This window comes from Amphibalanus amphitrite, unplaced genomic scaffold, assembly GCF_019059575.1.
Source record: "Amphibalanus amphitrite isolate SeventyFive unplaced genomic scaffold, NRLGWU_Aamphi_draft 000424F_arrow, whole genome shotgun sequence".
In the NCBI taxonomy this organism is placed as follows: domain Eukaryota; kingdom Metazoa; phylum Arthropoda; class Thecostraca; order Balanomorpha; family Balanidae; genus Amphibalanus; species Amphibalanus amphitrite.
Genome location: NW_024881918.1, coordinates 14,846 through 29,690, shown reverse-complemented (window position 1 = coordinate 29,690; position 14,845 = coordinate 14,846).

Here is a 14,845-nt window from a genome sequence, read left to right as displayed (position 1 = left end):
CACGTGCAATAGCACGTGCGCCACGTGACCACTGGTGCGACAAGCTGGACTCATCTGCTCACCGGCTGCATTGATTTGGTGTCGCTAGATGAAGTCGTTTCCGCGCCATAGGACCCCCAGTTGGACAATGTCGGATTTTCCCGGAGGTTACCCCATCAAACACGTTTGCACGTGGCACGTGCTTTTCAATCGCCCCATATCTGACCCATACCATGTGGTAGCCGACACCCCGGGGCACAACATATTGGAACATTTTCAAAATCTAACGTGGAAATTTTTTGCAAAATCGATTTGAAAATAATTTTTCGAAATCGCCATAGGCTCAACATGGGGTAACTGTCCGTCACGATTACCCGAAACTGTACCCTATGATTTTTAAATAATTACCCCCAGAAGGTGAGGTGCCAGCCCAAGAACTGACCCTAAAAAAGTGGACAAATATTACTGAACAGATTTTGCGCAAATCGCATTTTTAATTTTTCCCCATGTTAACCCTATGGGAAAATGCACGTGCCGATTACCCCAAAACGGGTTAATTATATTTCAAGCGACCGGTACCAGCCGGTAGCTCCCCCACACGGGACCAAACGCTGAAAATGGCAAGAAAATCTACCGAGCCGTTTCGGCGGCGATCAAAATGACCCAAATCGCGGCAGAAACGCTAAACACCCCCCTAGAGAGGTAGCTCAGGTTGGGATTTTCAATAGAAAATCACAATTCTAAAGAATAGTGATTTGTCTTAATTGAAAAGTCCCAACCTTCGGATAGGCCCGGGCAGCGCTTGTCGAACAGCACTGCGGATCCGAAGGTTGGGACTTTAATTGTGAAAAACCGCCCGCCCGCCGCAAAACCGCAAAACGCACGCCCAAAACGCCAACGCAAACTCCGCAAAAAAAGAATCGCCCGCCCGCCGAAAACCGCAGAAAAAAACGCAACAAACGCCGCCAAAAACCGCCCGTCCGCCGCAAAACGCAACGCCGCAAAAACGCAAACACCGCCGCCGCAAAAAGAAACCGCATCGCCCGCCTCCAACGGCGAAACGCCGCAAAAAACGGCCGCCCGCCGCAAACCGCAACACCGCAAATAACGCCCGGCCGCCGGCAACCGCATAACGCCGCAAAAAAAAACGGCCGCCCGCCGCAAACCACAAAAATGCCGCAAAAAACGGCCGCCCGCCGCAAACCGCAAACCGCTGCAAAAAACGGCCGCCCGCCGCAAACCGCCGCTAAAACGGCCGCCCGCCGCCAAACGCAAACACCGCAAAAACACCCGCATCGCCCGCCCGCCCGGCGCCAAACACAAAAACCGCAGAAAACGCGAACACCGCCGCAAAAAACGCCCGCAACGCACGCACGCCCGCCGCCAACCGCAAAACGCCGCAAAAAACGTCCACCCGCCGCCAAACGCAAACACCGCCAAAAACGCAAAAACGGCCGCCCGCCCTCAAACGCAAACACCGAAAAAAACGCAAACACAGCCGCAAAAAAAGCCCCCCGTAGGCAAAACGCAAACACTGACGCATTAAGACAAATATGGCACCCTGAGGCAAATGTGGTGCATTCATATCTGCCGTTTAAGCAGCCATTCCTTAATTACAGCGCATCCTAATCGTCCCATGTTCGACAAAGTTACGCACATTCTGCGCTTTGCGGCAAAAATGGCGCTTTTAGACAAACGTGGCGCACTGCAAAAACATGGCGCATTCGTTCATGTCGCGTAACAATTCATCCACCCACCAAATTCTAGCCCAATCGGACTTAAACTTAGGTACAAAGTTATGTACATTTGAATATTTCACTATAAAATAACTCCGCAACGGAGGTGCCCAGATTTGCACGTGTGCCACGTGACCACCGGTGGTGCAAGCAGGACTTGTCCCCTCACCGATTGTTCCATTACAGGCTTCCTGACTGGTGCTGTTTTCGTGCTATAATGCCACAAGTCGGCAAACACACGATAATCTGGGAGGTACGCGACTCAAACACGTGGCCACGTGGCACGTGCCGGACCTCTGATAGCTTCACCGTTCACGCCACGTGATGACCCATCGACGTGGCCATCAGCAAGTAAAAGATGACCCCGGCCGGTGTCACCGTCTCTGAACAGTGGACGGCTAAACTCGAAAAACGGGAAAATGTAGGGAAACTTTACTTTTCGAATATATAATTTCCCCAGAATTTTAAATTTTTCATTTTACAAAAAATCCGAGATAGCAGTTTTTTAGCCCCCTTCATTTTGTGCATACACCCGTTTTCAGATCGACCCTATCTTAAAAACTGACGGCCTGACGGCTATTTCCCACATTCCTTGCATTTCACAATGCTAATATATTTAAGCACCAAAATTGACCCCGTGCCACGGCACGTGCAATAGTACGTGCGCCACGTTACCACTAGTGCGACAAGCTGGACTCATCTGCTCACCGGCTGCGTTGATTTGGTGTCGCTAGGTGGAGTGGTTTCCACGCCATAGGCCCCCCAGTTGGCCAATGTCGGATTTTCCCGGAGGTTACCCCATGAAACACGTTTGCACGTGGCACGTGCTTTTCAATCGCCCCATATCTGACCCATGCCATGTGGTAGCCGACACCCCGGTGCACAACATATTGGAACTTTTTCAAAATCTAACGTGGAAATTTTTGGCAAAATCGATTTGAAAATAATTTTTCGAATTCGCCATAGGCTCAACATGGGGTAACTATCCGTCCCGATTACCCCAAGGAAGTATAATTATATTTTAAACGGCCACCACCGGCAGGTGGAGTCCCGACCCGAGAACCCATCCTAAAAAAACAATCCATTTCTAACGTGGAGTTTTTGCGCAAATCGCATTTTAAATTTTTCCGCATGTTAACCTTATGGGAAAATGCACGTGCCGATTACCCCAAAACGGGTTAATTATATTTCAAGCGACCGATGCCAGCCGGTAGCTCCCCCATAGGGGACCAAACGCTGAAAATGGCAAGAAATTCTACCGTGCCGTTTTTGCGGGAGTCAAAATGTCCCAAATCGCGGCAGAAACGCTAAACACCCCCCTAGAGAGGTAGCTCAGGTTGGGATTTTCAATAGAAAATCACAATTCTAAAGAATAGTGATTGTCTAATTGAAAAGTCCCAACCTTCGGATAGGCCCGGGCAGCGCTTGTCGAACAGCACTGCGGATCCGAAGGTTGGGACTTTAATTGTGAAAAACCGCCCGCCCGCCGCCAAACGCAAACACCGCAAAACGCGCAAAACGCATGCCTAAAACGCCAACGCAATCTTCGCAAAAAAAAACAATCGCCCGCCCGCCGAAAACCGCAGAAAAAACGCACAAAATGCCGCAAAAAAAAACGCGCGTCCGCCGCAAAACACAAACACCGCAAAAAACGCAAACACCGCCGCCGCAAAAAAACGCCCGCATCGCCCGCCGCCAACCGCGAAACGCCGTAAAAAAACGGCCGCACGCCGCGAACCGCAAAACGCCGCAAAAACGGCCGCCCGCCGAAAACCGCTAAACGCCGCAAAAAACGACCGCCCGCCGCTAACCGCAAATAACGGCCGGCCGCCGGCAACCGCAAAACGCCGTAAAAAACGGCCGCCCGCCGCAAACCACAAAACGCCGCAAAAACGGCCGCCCGCCGCAAACCGCAAAACGCCGCAAAAAACGGCCGCCCGCCGCAAACCGCCGCTAAAACGGCCGCCCGCCGCCAAACGCAAACAGCAAAAACACCCGCATCGCCCGCCCGCCCGCCGCCAAACACAAAAACCGCAAAAAAAACGCAAACACCGCCGCAAAAAACGCCCGCAACGCACGCACTGCCGCCGCCAACCGCAAAACGCCGCAAAAAACAGCCGCCCGCCGCCAAACGCAAACACCGCCAAAAACGCAAAAACGGCCGCCCGCCGTCAAACGCAAACCCCGAAAAAACGCAAACACCGCTGCAAAAAACGCCCGCCGTAAGCAAAACGCTAACACTAACGCATTAAGACAAATATGGCGCCCTGCGGCAAATGTGGTGCAATCATATCTGCCGTTTAAGCAGCCATGCCTTAATTACAGTGCATCCTAATCGTCCAATGTTCGACAAAGTTACGCACATTCTGCGCTTTGCGGCAAAAATGGCGCTTTGAGACAAACGTGGCGCACTGCAACAAACATGGCGCATTCGTTCATGTCGCTTAACAATGCAGCCACCCACCAAATTTGAACTCAATCGGACCATATTTGAGAAAGTTATGGACATTTGAATATTTCACGATAAAATATCTCCGCAAAGGAGGAGCCCAGCTGAACACGTGTGCCACGTGACCACTGGTGATGAAAGCAGGACCTGTCCCCTCACCGACTGACCCAATTTAGTGTTCTTGGCTGGTTCTGATTCCACGCTATACGGCCACCAGTTGGCCAAAACACCATTATGTGGGAGGTACTCGACTCAAACACGTGGCCACGTGGCACGTGCCGGACCTCTGATAGCTTCACCGTTCACGCCACGTGATGACCCATCGACGTGGCCATCAGCATGTAAAAGATGACCCCGGCCGGTGTCACCGTCTCTGAACAGTGGACGGCTAAACTCGAAAAACGGGAAAATTTAGGGAAATTTCACCTTTCGAATATATAATTTCCCTAGAATTTTAAATTTTTCGTTTTACAAAAAATCCGAGATAGCAGTTTTTTAGCGCCGTTCATTCTGTGTCTACACCCGTTTTCAGATCGACTCTATCATAAAAACTGACGGCCTGACGGCTATTTCCCCCATTCCTTGCATTTCACAATGTTGGTGTATTTAAGAACAAAAATTGACCCCGTGCCACGGCACGTGCAATAGCACGTGCGCCACGTGACCACTGGTGCGACAAGCTGGACTCATCTGCTCACCGGCTGCATTGATTTGGTGTCGCTAGATGAAGTCGTTTCCGCGCCATAGGACCCCCAGTTGGACAATGTCGGATTTTCCCGGAGGTTACCCCATCAAACACGTTTGCACGTGGCACGTGCTTTTCAATCGCCCCATATCTGACCCATACCATGTGGTAGCCGACACCCCGGGGCACAACATATTGGAACATTTTCAAAATCTAACGTGGAAATTTTTTGCAAAATCGATTTGAAAATAATTTTTCGAAATCGCCATAGGCTCAACATGGGGTAACTGTCCGTCACGATTACCCGAAACTGTACCCTATGATTTTTAAATAATTACCCCCAGAAGGTGAGGTGCCAGCCCAAGAACTGACCCTAAAAAAGTGGACAAATATTACTGAACAGATTTTGCGCAAATCGCATTTTTAATTTTTCCCCATGTTAACCCTATGGGAAAATGCACGTGCCGATTACCCCAAAACGGGTTAATTATATTTCAAGCGACCGGTACCAGCCGGTAGCTCCCCCACACGGGACCAAACGCTGAAAATGGCAAGAAAATCTACCGAGCCGTTTCGGCGGCGATCAAAATGACCCAAATCGCGGCAGAAACGCTAAACACCCCCCTAGAGAGGTAGCTCAGGTTGGGATTTTCAATAGAAAATCACAATTCTAAAGAATAGTGATTGTCTAATTGAAAAGTCCCAACCTTCGGATACCCGGGCAGCGCTTATCGAACAGCACTGCGGATCCGAAGGTTGGGACTTTAATTGTGAAAAACCGCCCGCCCGCCGCAAAACGCAAACACCGCAAAACGCGCAAAACGCACGCCCAAAACGCCAACGCAAATGTCGCAAAAAAAACCAAAAAAATCGCCCGCCCGCCGAAAACCGCAGAAAAAAACGCACAAAATGCCGCAAAAAACGCGCGTCCGCCGCAGAACGCAAACACCGCCGCCGCAAAAAAACGCCCGCATCGCCTGCCGCCAACCGCGAAACGCCGCAAAAAACGGCCGCACGCCGCGAACCGCAAAACGCCGCAAAAAACGGCCGCCCGCCGCAAACCGCCAAACGCCACAAAAAAAAAACGACCGCCCGCCGCCCGCCGCTAACCGCAAATAACGAACGCCGTAAAAAAACGGCCGCCCGCCGCAAACCACAAAACGGCCGCCCGCCGCAAACCGCAAAATGCCGCAAAAAAAACGGCCGCCCGCCTCAAACCGCCGCTAAAACGGCCGCCCGCCGCCAAACGCAAACAGCAAAAATACCCGCATCGCCCGCCCGCCCGCCGTCAAACACAAAAACCGCAAAAAACGCAAACACCGCCGCAAAAAACGCCCGCAACGCACGCACGCCCGCCGCCAACCGCAAAACGCCGCAAAAAACGGCCGCCCGCCGCCAAACGCAAACACCGCCAAAAACGCAAAAACGGCCGCCCGCCGTCAAATGCAAACACCGAAAAAACGCAAACACCGCCGCAAAAAAAAACGCCCGCCGTAGGCAAAACGCAAACACTGACGCATTAAGACAAATATGGCGCCTTGCGGCAAGTGTGGTGCATTCATATCTGCCGTTTAAGCAGCAATCCCTCAATCAAAGCGCACCCTAATCGTCCCATGTTCGACAAAGTTACGCACATTCTGCGATTTGCGGCAAAAATGGCGCTTTGAGACAAACGTGGCGCACTGCAACAAACATGGCGCATTCGTTCATGTCGGTTAACAATTCATCCACCCACCAAATTTTAGCCCAATCGGACTTAAACTTACAAAGTTATGTACATTTGAATATTTCACTATAAAATATCTCCGCAGCGGAGGTGCCCAGATTTGCACGTGTGCCACGTGACCACCGGTCGTGCAAGCAGGGCTTGTCCCCTCACCGATTGTTCCATTTCAGGCTTCCTGACTGCTGCTGTTTTCGTGCTATAAGGCCACAAGTTGGCTTATACACGATAATCTGGGAGGTACTCGACTCAAACACGTGGCCACGTGGCACGTGCCGGACCTGTGACAGCTTCACCGTTCACGCCACGTAATGACCCATCGACGTAGCCATCAGCATGTAAAAGATTATCCCGGCCGGTGTCACCGTTGATGAACAGTGGACGGCTAAACTCGAAAAACGAGAAAATTTAGGGAAATTTCACCTTTCTAATATATAATTTCCCTAGAATTTTTAATTTCTCATTTTACAAAAAATCCGAGATAGCAGTTTTCTAGCACCGTTCATTCTGTGTCTATACCCGTATTCAGATCGACTCTATCATAAAAACTGACGGCCTGACGGCTATTTCCCCCATTCCTTGCATTTCACAATGTTGGTGTATATAAGAACAAAAATTGACCCCGTGCCACGGCACGTGCAATAGCACGTGCGCCACGTGACCACTGGTGCGACAAGCTGGACTCATCTGCTCACCGGCTGCACTGATTTGGTGTCGCTAGGTGGAGTGGTTTCGGAGCCATAGGACCCCCAGTTGGCCAATGTCGGATTTTCCCGGAGGTTACCCCATCAAACACGTTTGCACGTGGCACGTGCTTTTCAATCGCCCCATATCTGACCCATACCATGTGGTAGCCGACACCCCGGGGCAGAACATATTGGAACTTTTTCAAAATCTAACGTGGAATTTTTTTGCAAAATCGATTTGAAAATAATTTTTTGAAATCGCCATAGGCTCAGCATGGGGTAACTGTCCTTAACGATTACCCAAAATTTTGTTAATTATATTTTAAATAATTACCATCATGAGGTGGGGTCCCGGCCCGAGATTCGACCCTAAAAATATAATTCATTTCTAACGTGGAGTTTTTGCGCAAATCGCATTTTAAATTTTTCCCCATGTTAACCCTATGGGAAAATGCACGTGCCGATTACCCCAAAACGGGTTAATTATATTTCAAGCGACCGATGCCAGCTGGTAGCTCCCCGATACGGGACCAAACGCTGAAAATGGCAAGAAAATCTATCGAGCCGTTTTCGCGGGGATCAAAATGACCAAAATCGCGGCAGAAACGCTAAACACCCCCCTAGAGAGGTAGCTCAGGTTGGGATTTTCAATAGAAAATCACAATTCTAAAGAATAGTGATTGTCTAATTGAAAAGTCCCAACCTTCGGATATCCAATGTTCGACAAAGATACGCACATTCTGCGATTTGCGGCAAAAATGGCGCTTTGAGACAAACGTGGCGCATTGAGTCAAACGTGGCGCATTTGTTTCTGTTGCTTAACAATTCATCCACCCACCAAATTCTAGCCGAATCGGACTTAAACTGACAATGTTATGCACATTTGAATATTTTACTATAAGATATCTCCGCAAAGGAGGTGCCCAAATTTGCACGTGTGCCACGTGACCGCCGGTGGTGTAAGCAGGACTTGTCTCCTCACTGATTGCACCATTTCAGTGTTCCTGGCTTGTGCTGTTTTCGTGCTATAAGGCCACAAATCGGCAAACACACGATAATCTGGGAGGTACGCGACTCAAACACGTGGCCACGTGGCACGTGCCGGACCTCTGATAGCTTCACCGTTCACGCCACGTGATGACCCATCGACGTGGCCATCAGCATGTAAAAGATGACCCCGGCCGGTGTCACCGTCTCTGAACAGTGGACGGCTAAACTCGAAAAACGGGAAAATTTAGGGAAATTTCACCTTTCGAATATATAATTTCCCCAGATTTTTAAATTTTTCATTTTACAAAAAATCCGAGATAGCAGTTTTTTAGCCCCCTTCATTCTGTGCCTAAACCCGTTTTCAGATTGACCCTATCATAAAAACTGACGGCCTGACGGCTATTTCCCCCACTCATTGCATTTCACAATGCTAGTATATTTAAGCACCAAAATTGACCCCGTGCCACGGCACGTGCAATAGCACGTGCGCCACGTGACCACTAGTGCGACAAGCTGGACTCATCTGCTCACCGGCTGCGTTGATTTGGTGTCGCTAGGTGGAGTGGTTTCCACGCCATAGGACCCCCAGTTGGCCAATGTCGGATTCTCCCGGAGGTTACCCCATCAAACACGTTTGCACGTGGCACGTGCTTTTCAATCGCCCCATATCTGACCCATACCACGTGGTAGCCGACACCCTGGTGCACAACATATTGGAACTTTTTCAAAATCTAACGTGGAAATTTTTTGCAAAATCGATTTGAAAATAATTTTTCGAAATCGCCATAGGCTCAACATGGGGTAACTGTCCGTCACGATTACCCGAAACTGTACCCTATGATTTTTAAATAATTACCCCCAGAAGGTGAGGTGCCAGCCCAAGAACTGACCCTAAAAAAGTGGGCAAATATTACTGAACAGATTTTGCGCAAATCGCATTTTTAATTTTTCCCCATGTTAACCCTATGGGAAAATGCACGTGCCGATTACCCCAAAACGGGTTAATTATATTTCAAGCGACCGGTACCAGCCGGTAGCTCCCCCACACGGGACCAAACGCTGAAAATGGCAAGAAAATCTACCGAGCCGTTTCGGCGGCGATCAAAATGACCCAAATCGCGGCAGAAACGCTAAACACCCCCCTAGAGAGGTAGCTCAGGTTGGGATTTTCAATAGAAAATCACAATTCTAAAGAATAGTGATTGTCTAATTGAAAAGTCCCAACCTTCGGATACCCAACCACATTTCACACCACTATGAACAATAAATGCACACACTGAAATCGCTATTACCGATATGCTCATCCAATCAAGTTTCGATAAACCCGTTCATCATCATCTCCTGCGGTTTCGAACAAGCCTGTTAGGTGGCTTCTGATGCTCGTCGAGGTCGGAATTTCCAAATACGCGTGGTGCGTCGGGCCGCGCGCTCTGACTTCGGCCAAGAAAAATGCGTCAGCTGATCATTGTCATTTCTGCCACTTGCGTGTGGTGAAATGGGGTCATAACTTATAAGACGGCTTTTTCATATCAATTATTTTACATAAAATCATATTTCAAACCATAAATAATGTTCGACAGCCAAATAAAAGAAACAATACCAATACGGGCTTACAGTTTAAGGCTCGACATTGTGTTGTCTACGATTAGACAGCTGATAACTCATTCCCGTACGTCGTATGGTCGTAACACTATAATGACCTTTGCTTATTGTCACAAGTGCGCCGCATTCGCGATTGTTGCCCGACGCCTGTTTGCAGGTGAGCCCACTACAGTTGTTATACATATCTAAAAACCGAAAAACTTTTAGGCGAAAAAGGCACTATTCCAGGCCCATTTTTGATTTTTTTACGATATTAGGTAAAAACAGAAGCTTCTTATCCTAGGAAAAATAAAATGGGAAATCTTTCAAAGGTGGCACACTACCTTTAAGGCCTTCTGACCGCCATTTGACGCCAGCTGAGGGCCATTTGATGTCAGCTGAGGGTCCTCTGACACCTGCTGGGGGCCCTCTGACACCAACTAAGAGTCCTTTGAGGCCTTCGTAGGGCCGTTTGACGTCAGTTGAGAGCCCTTTGCGGCCTGCTGAGGGCTCTTTGATACGACAATCACGCAGCATCACGCAGCATCATGCAAGCATCGATCGGCCCAGTAGTTCCTGAGTTATAGAATGGCTGCCATAGGCGACAACGGTCATGTGACCTCCCAAGGTCACCGAGGTCACCTGAGAGGCTGAGATCACCATTTTCGAAACGGCTGATGAAATCGCATACGCTGAGTCGACTGGTGGCGTTTTCGTCTCGATCGGCCCAGTAGTTCCTGAGTTATAGAATGGCTGCAATAGGCGCGTCAATAGCCGTTTTCACGACGGCCATCTGATACACATTTGGTGCAGATTAGGTGCAGATTTGGTCAAATTAGGTTCAGTGTATCTCTTAGTAGCTATCAGCTAGGGTTGCAATAATTACTTATACCTAGGCCTGCTTTGTCATATCAGAGAGTATCATCGATTAAAATTATAAATTCATAAAATGAAGATATTTGCTGCACCAGAGATTACGTGCAGATTTGGTCAAATAAGGTGCACTCGCCGGATAGCCCGTCGTGAAAACGGCTAATGCCAAGTTGACCTTTTGAGGTTACCCAGGTGCAGGTCACTTGAGGTCATCATCATCGAAACGGCTGACAAAATCGTATCCCCTAATTCGAATGGTGTTTCGTTCATCCCGATCGGTCCAGTGGTTCCTGAGTTATAGAATGCTGCAAGGGTGGCGGTCGAATAGTGTTGCCCCTATTTGGCAAAGTTGTGGACTGGTGCGTTTTGCGGCATAAATGGCGCACTGTTACAATTGTGGCGCATTGCGGCAAGGGCAGTCCTTTGTATGTGTTGTGCATCCGTCCCCAAAATTGAATCCAAATCGGATCATGTTTGACAAAGTTACAAACATTTTGCGATTTCGGGCGATTATGGCGCATAATGACAAATGTGGCGCGGTGCATCAAACGCGGCTCAGTTGTCATTGACGCTTAACAATGCAGCCACCCACCAAATTTGAACCCAATCGGACCATATTTGAGAAAGTTATGGACATTTGAATATTTCACGATAAAATATCTCCGCAAAGGAGGAGCCCAGCTGAACACGTGTGCCACGTGACCACCGGTGGTACAAGCAGGACTTGTCCCCTCACCGATTGTGCCCTTTCAGGCTTCCTGACTGGTGCTGTTTTCGTGCTATAAGGCCACAAGTCGGCAAACACACGATAATCTGGGAGGTACGTGACTCAAACACGTGGCCACGTGGCACGTGCCGGACCTCTGACAGCTTCACCGTTCACGCCACGTGATGACCCATCGACGTGGCCATTAGCATGTAAAAGATGACCCCGGCCGGTGTCATCGTCACTGAACAGTGGACGGCTAAACTTGAAAAACGGGAAAATTTAGGGAAATTTCACCTTTCTAATATATAATTTCCCTAGAATTTTAAATTTTTCGTTTTACAAAAAATCCGAGATAGCAGTTTTTTAGCGCCGTTCATTCTGTGTCTACACCCGTTTTCAGATCGACTCTATCATAAAAACTGACGGCCTGACGGCTATTTCCCCCATTCCTTGCATTTCACAATGTTGGTGTATTTAAGAACAAAAATTGACCCCGTGCCACGGCACGTGCAATAGCACGTGCGCCACGTGACCACTGGTGCGACAAGCTGGACTCATCTGCTCACCGGCTGCATTGATTTGGTGTCGCTAGATGAAGTCGTTTCCGCGCCATAGGACCCCCAGTTGGACAATGTCGGATTTTCCCGGAGGTTACCCCATCAAACACGTTTGCACGTGGCACGTGCTTTTCAATCGCCCCATATCTGACCCATACCATGTGGTAGCCGACACCCCGGGGCACAACATATTGGAACATTTTCAAAATCTAACGTGGAAATTTTTTGCAAAATCGATTTGAAAATAATTTTTCGAAATCGCCATAGGCTCAACATGGGGTAACTGTCCGTCACGATTACCCGAAACTGTACCCTATGATTTTTAAATAATTACCCCCAGAAGGTGAGGTGCCAGCCCAAGAACTGACCCTAAAAAAGTGGACAAATATTACTGAACAGATTTTGCGCAAATCGCATTTTTAATTTTTCCCCATGTTAACCCTATGGGAAAATGCACGTGCCGATTACCCCAAAACGGGTTAATTATATTTCAAGCGACCGGTACCAGCCGGTAGCTCCCCCACACGGGACCAAACGCTGAAAATGGCAAGAAAATCTACCGAGCCGTTTCGGCGGCGATCAAAATGACCCAAATCGCGGCAGAAACGCTAAACACCCCCCTAGAGAGGTAGCTCAGGTTGGGATTTTCAATAGAAAATCACAATTCTAAAGAATAGTGATTGTTCTTAATTGAAAAGTCCCAACCTTCGGATAAAAATGGCAAGAAAATCTACCGAGCCGTTTCGGCGGCGATCAAAATGACCCAAATCGCGGCAGAAACGCTAAACACCCCCCTAGAGAGGTAGCTCAGGTTGGGATTTTCAATAGAAAATCACAATTCTAAAGAATAGTGATTGTTCTTAATTGAAAAGTCCCAACCTTCGGATACGGCCCGGGCAGCGCTTATCGAACAGCACTGCGGATCCGAAGGTTGGGACTTTAATTGTGAAAAACCGCCCGCCCACCGCAAAACGCAAACACCGCAAAACGCGCAAAACGTAGTGATTGTTCTTAATTGAAAAGTCCCAACCTTCGGATAGGCCCGGGCAGCGCTTGTCGAACAGCACTGCGGATCCGAAGGTTGGGACTTTAATTGTGAAAAACCGCCCGCCCGCCCGCCACCAAACGCAAACACCGCAAAACGCGCAAAACGCACGCCTAAAACGCCAACGCAAACTTCGCAAACAAACAATCGCCCGCCCGCCGAAAACCGCAGAAAAAAACGCACAAAATGCCGCAAAAAAAACGCGCGTCCGCCGCAAAACACAAACACCGCAAAAAAACGCAAACACCGCCGCCGCAAAAAAACGCCCGCATCGCCCGCCGCCAACCGCGAAACGCCGCAAAAAAAACGGCCGCACGCCGCGAACCGCAAAACGCCGCAAAAACGGCCGCCCGCCGCAAACCGCTAAACGCCGCAAAAAAACGACCGCCCGCCGCTAACCGCAAATAACGGCCGGCCGCCGGCAACCGCAAAACGCCGTAAAAAACGGCCGCCCGCCGCAAACCACAAAACGCCGCAAAAAAACGGTCGCCCGCCGCAAACCGGAAAACGCCGCAAAAAACGGCCGCCCGCCGCAAACCGCCGCTAAAACGGCCGCCCGCCGCCAAACGCAAACAGCAAAAACACCCGCATCGCCCGCCCGCCCGCCGCCAAACACAAAAACCGCACAAAACGCAAACACCGCCGCAAAAAAAAAACGCCCGCAACGCACGCACGCCCGCCGCCAACCGCAAAACGCCGCAAAAAAACAGCCGCCCGCCGCCAAACGCAAACACCGCCAAAAACGCAAAAACGGCCGCCCGCCGTCAAACGCAAACCCCGAAAAAAACGCAAACACCGCCGCAAAAAACGCCCGCCGTAAGAAAAACGCTAACACTGACGCATTAAGACAAATATGGCGCCCTGCGGCAAATGTGGTGCAATCATATCTGCCGTTTAAGCAGCCATCCCTTAATTACAGCGCATCCTAATCGTCCAATGCTCGACAAAGTTACGCACATTCTGAGCTTTGCGGCAAAAATGGCGCTTTGAGACAAACGTGGCGCACTGCAACAAACATGGCGCATTCGTTCATGTCGCTTAACAATTCATCCACCCACCAAATTTGAACCAAATCGGACCATATTTGAGAAAGTTATGGACGTTTGAATATTTCACGATAAAATATCTCCGCAAAGGAGGAGCCCAGCTGAACACGTGTGCCACGTGACCACTGGTGATGAAAGCAGGACCTGTCCCCTCACCGACTGACCCAATTTAGTGTTCTTGGCTGGTTCTGTTTCCACGCTATACGGCCACCAGTTGGACAAAACACCATTATGTTGGAGGTACTCGGCTCAAACACGTGGCCACGTGGCACGTGCCAGACCTTTGACAGCTTAACGGCTCACGCCACGTCATGACCAATATAAGTGGCCATCGGCATGTAAAAGATGACCCCGGCCGGTGTCACCGTCTCTGAACAGTGGACGGCTAAACTTGAAAAATGGGAAAATTTAGGGAAATTTTACCTTTCGAATATAAAATTTCCCCAGAATTTTAAATTTTTCATTTTGCAAAAAATCCGAGATAGCAGTTTTTTAGGCCTTTTCATTTTGTGTCTATACCCGTTTTCAGATCGACCCTATGATAAAAACTGACGGCCTGACGGCCATTTCCCCCATTCCTTGCATTTAACAACGTTGGTGTATTTAAGCACAAAAATTGACCTCGTGCCACGGCACGTGCAATAGCACGTGCGCCACGTGACCACTAGTGGGACAAGCTGGACTCATCTGCTCACCGGCTGCACTTATTTGGTGTCGCTAGGTGGAGTGGTTTCCACGCCATAGGACTCCCAGTTGGCCAATGTCGGATTTTCCCGGAGGTTACCC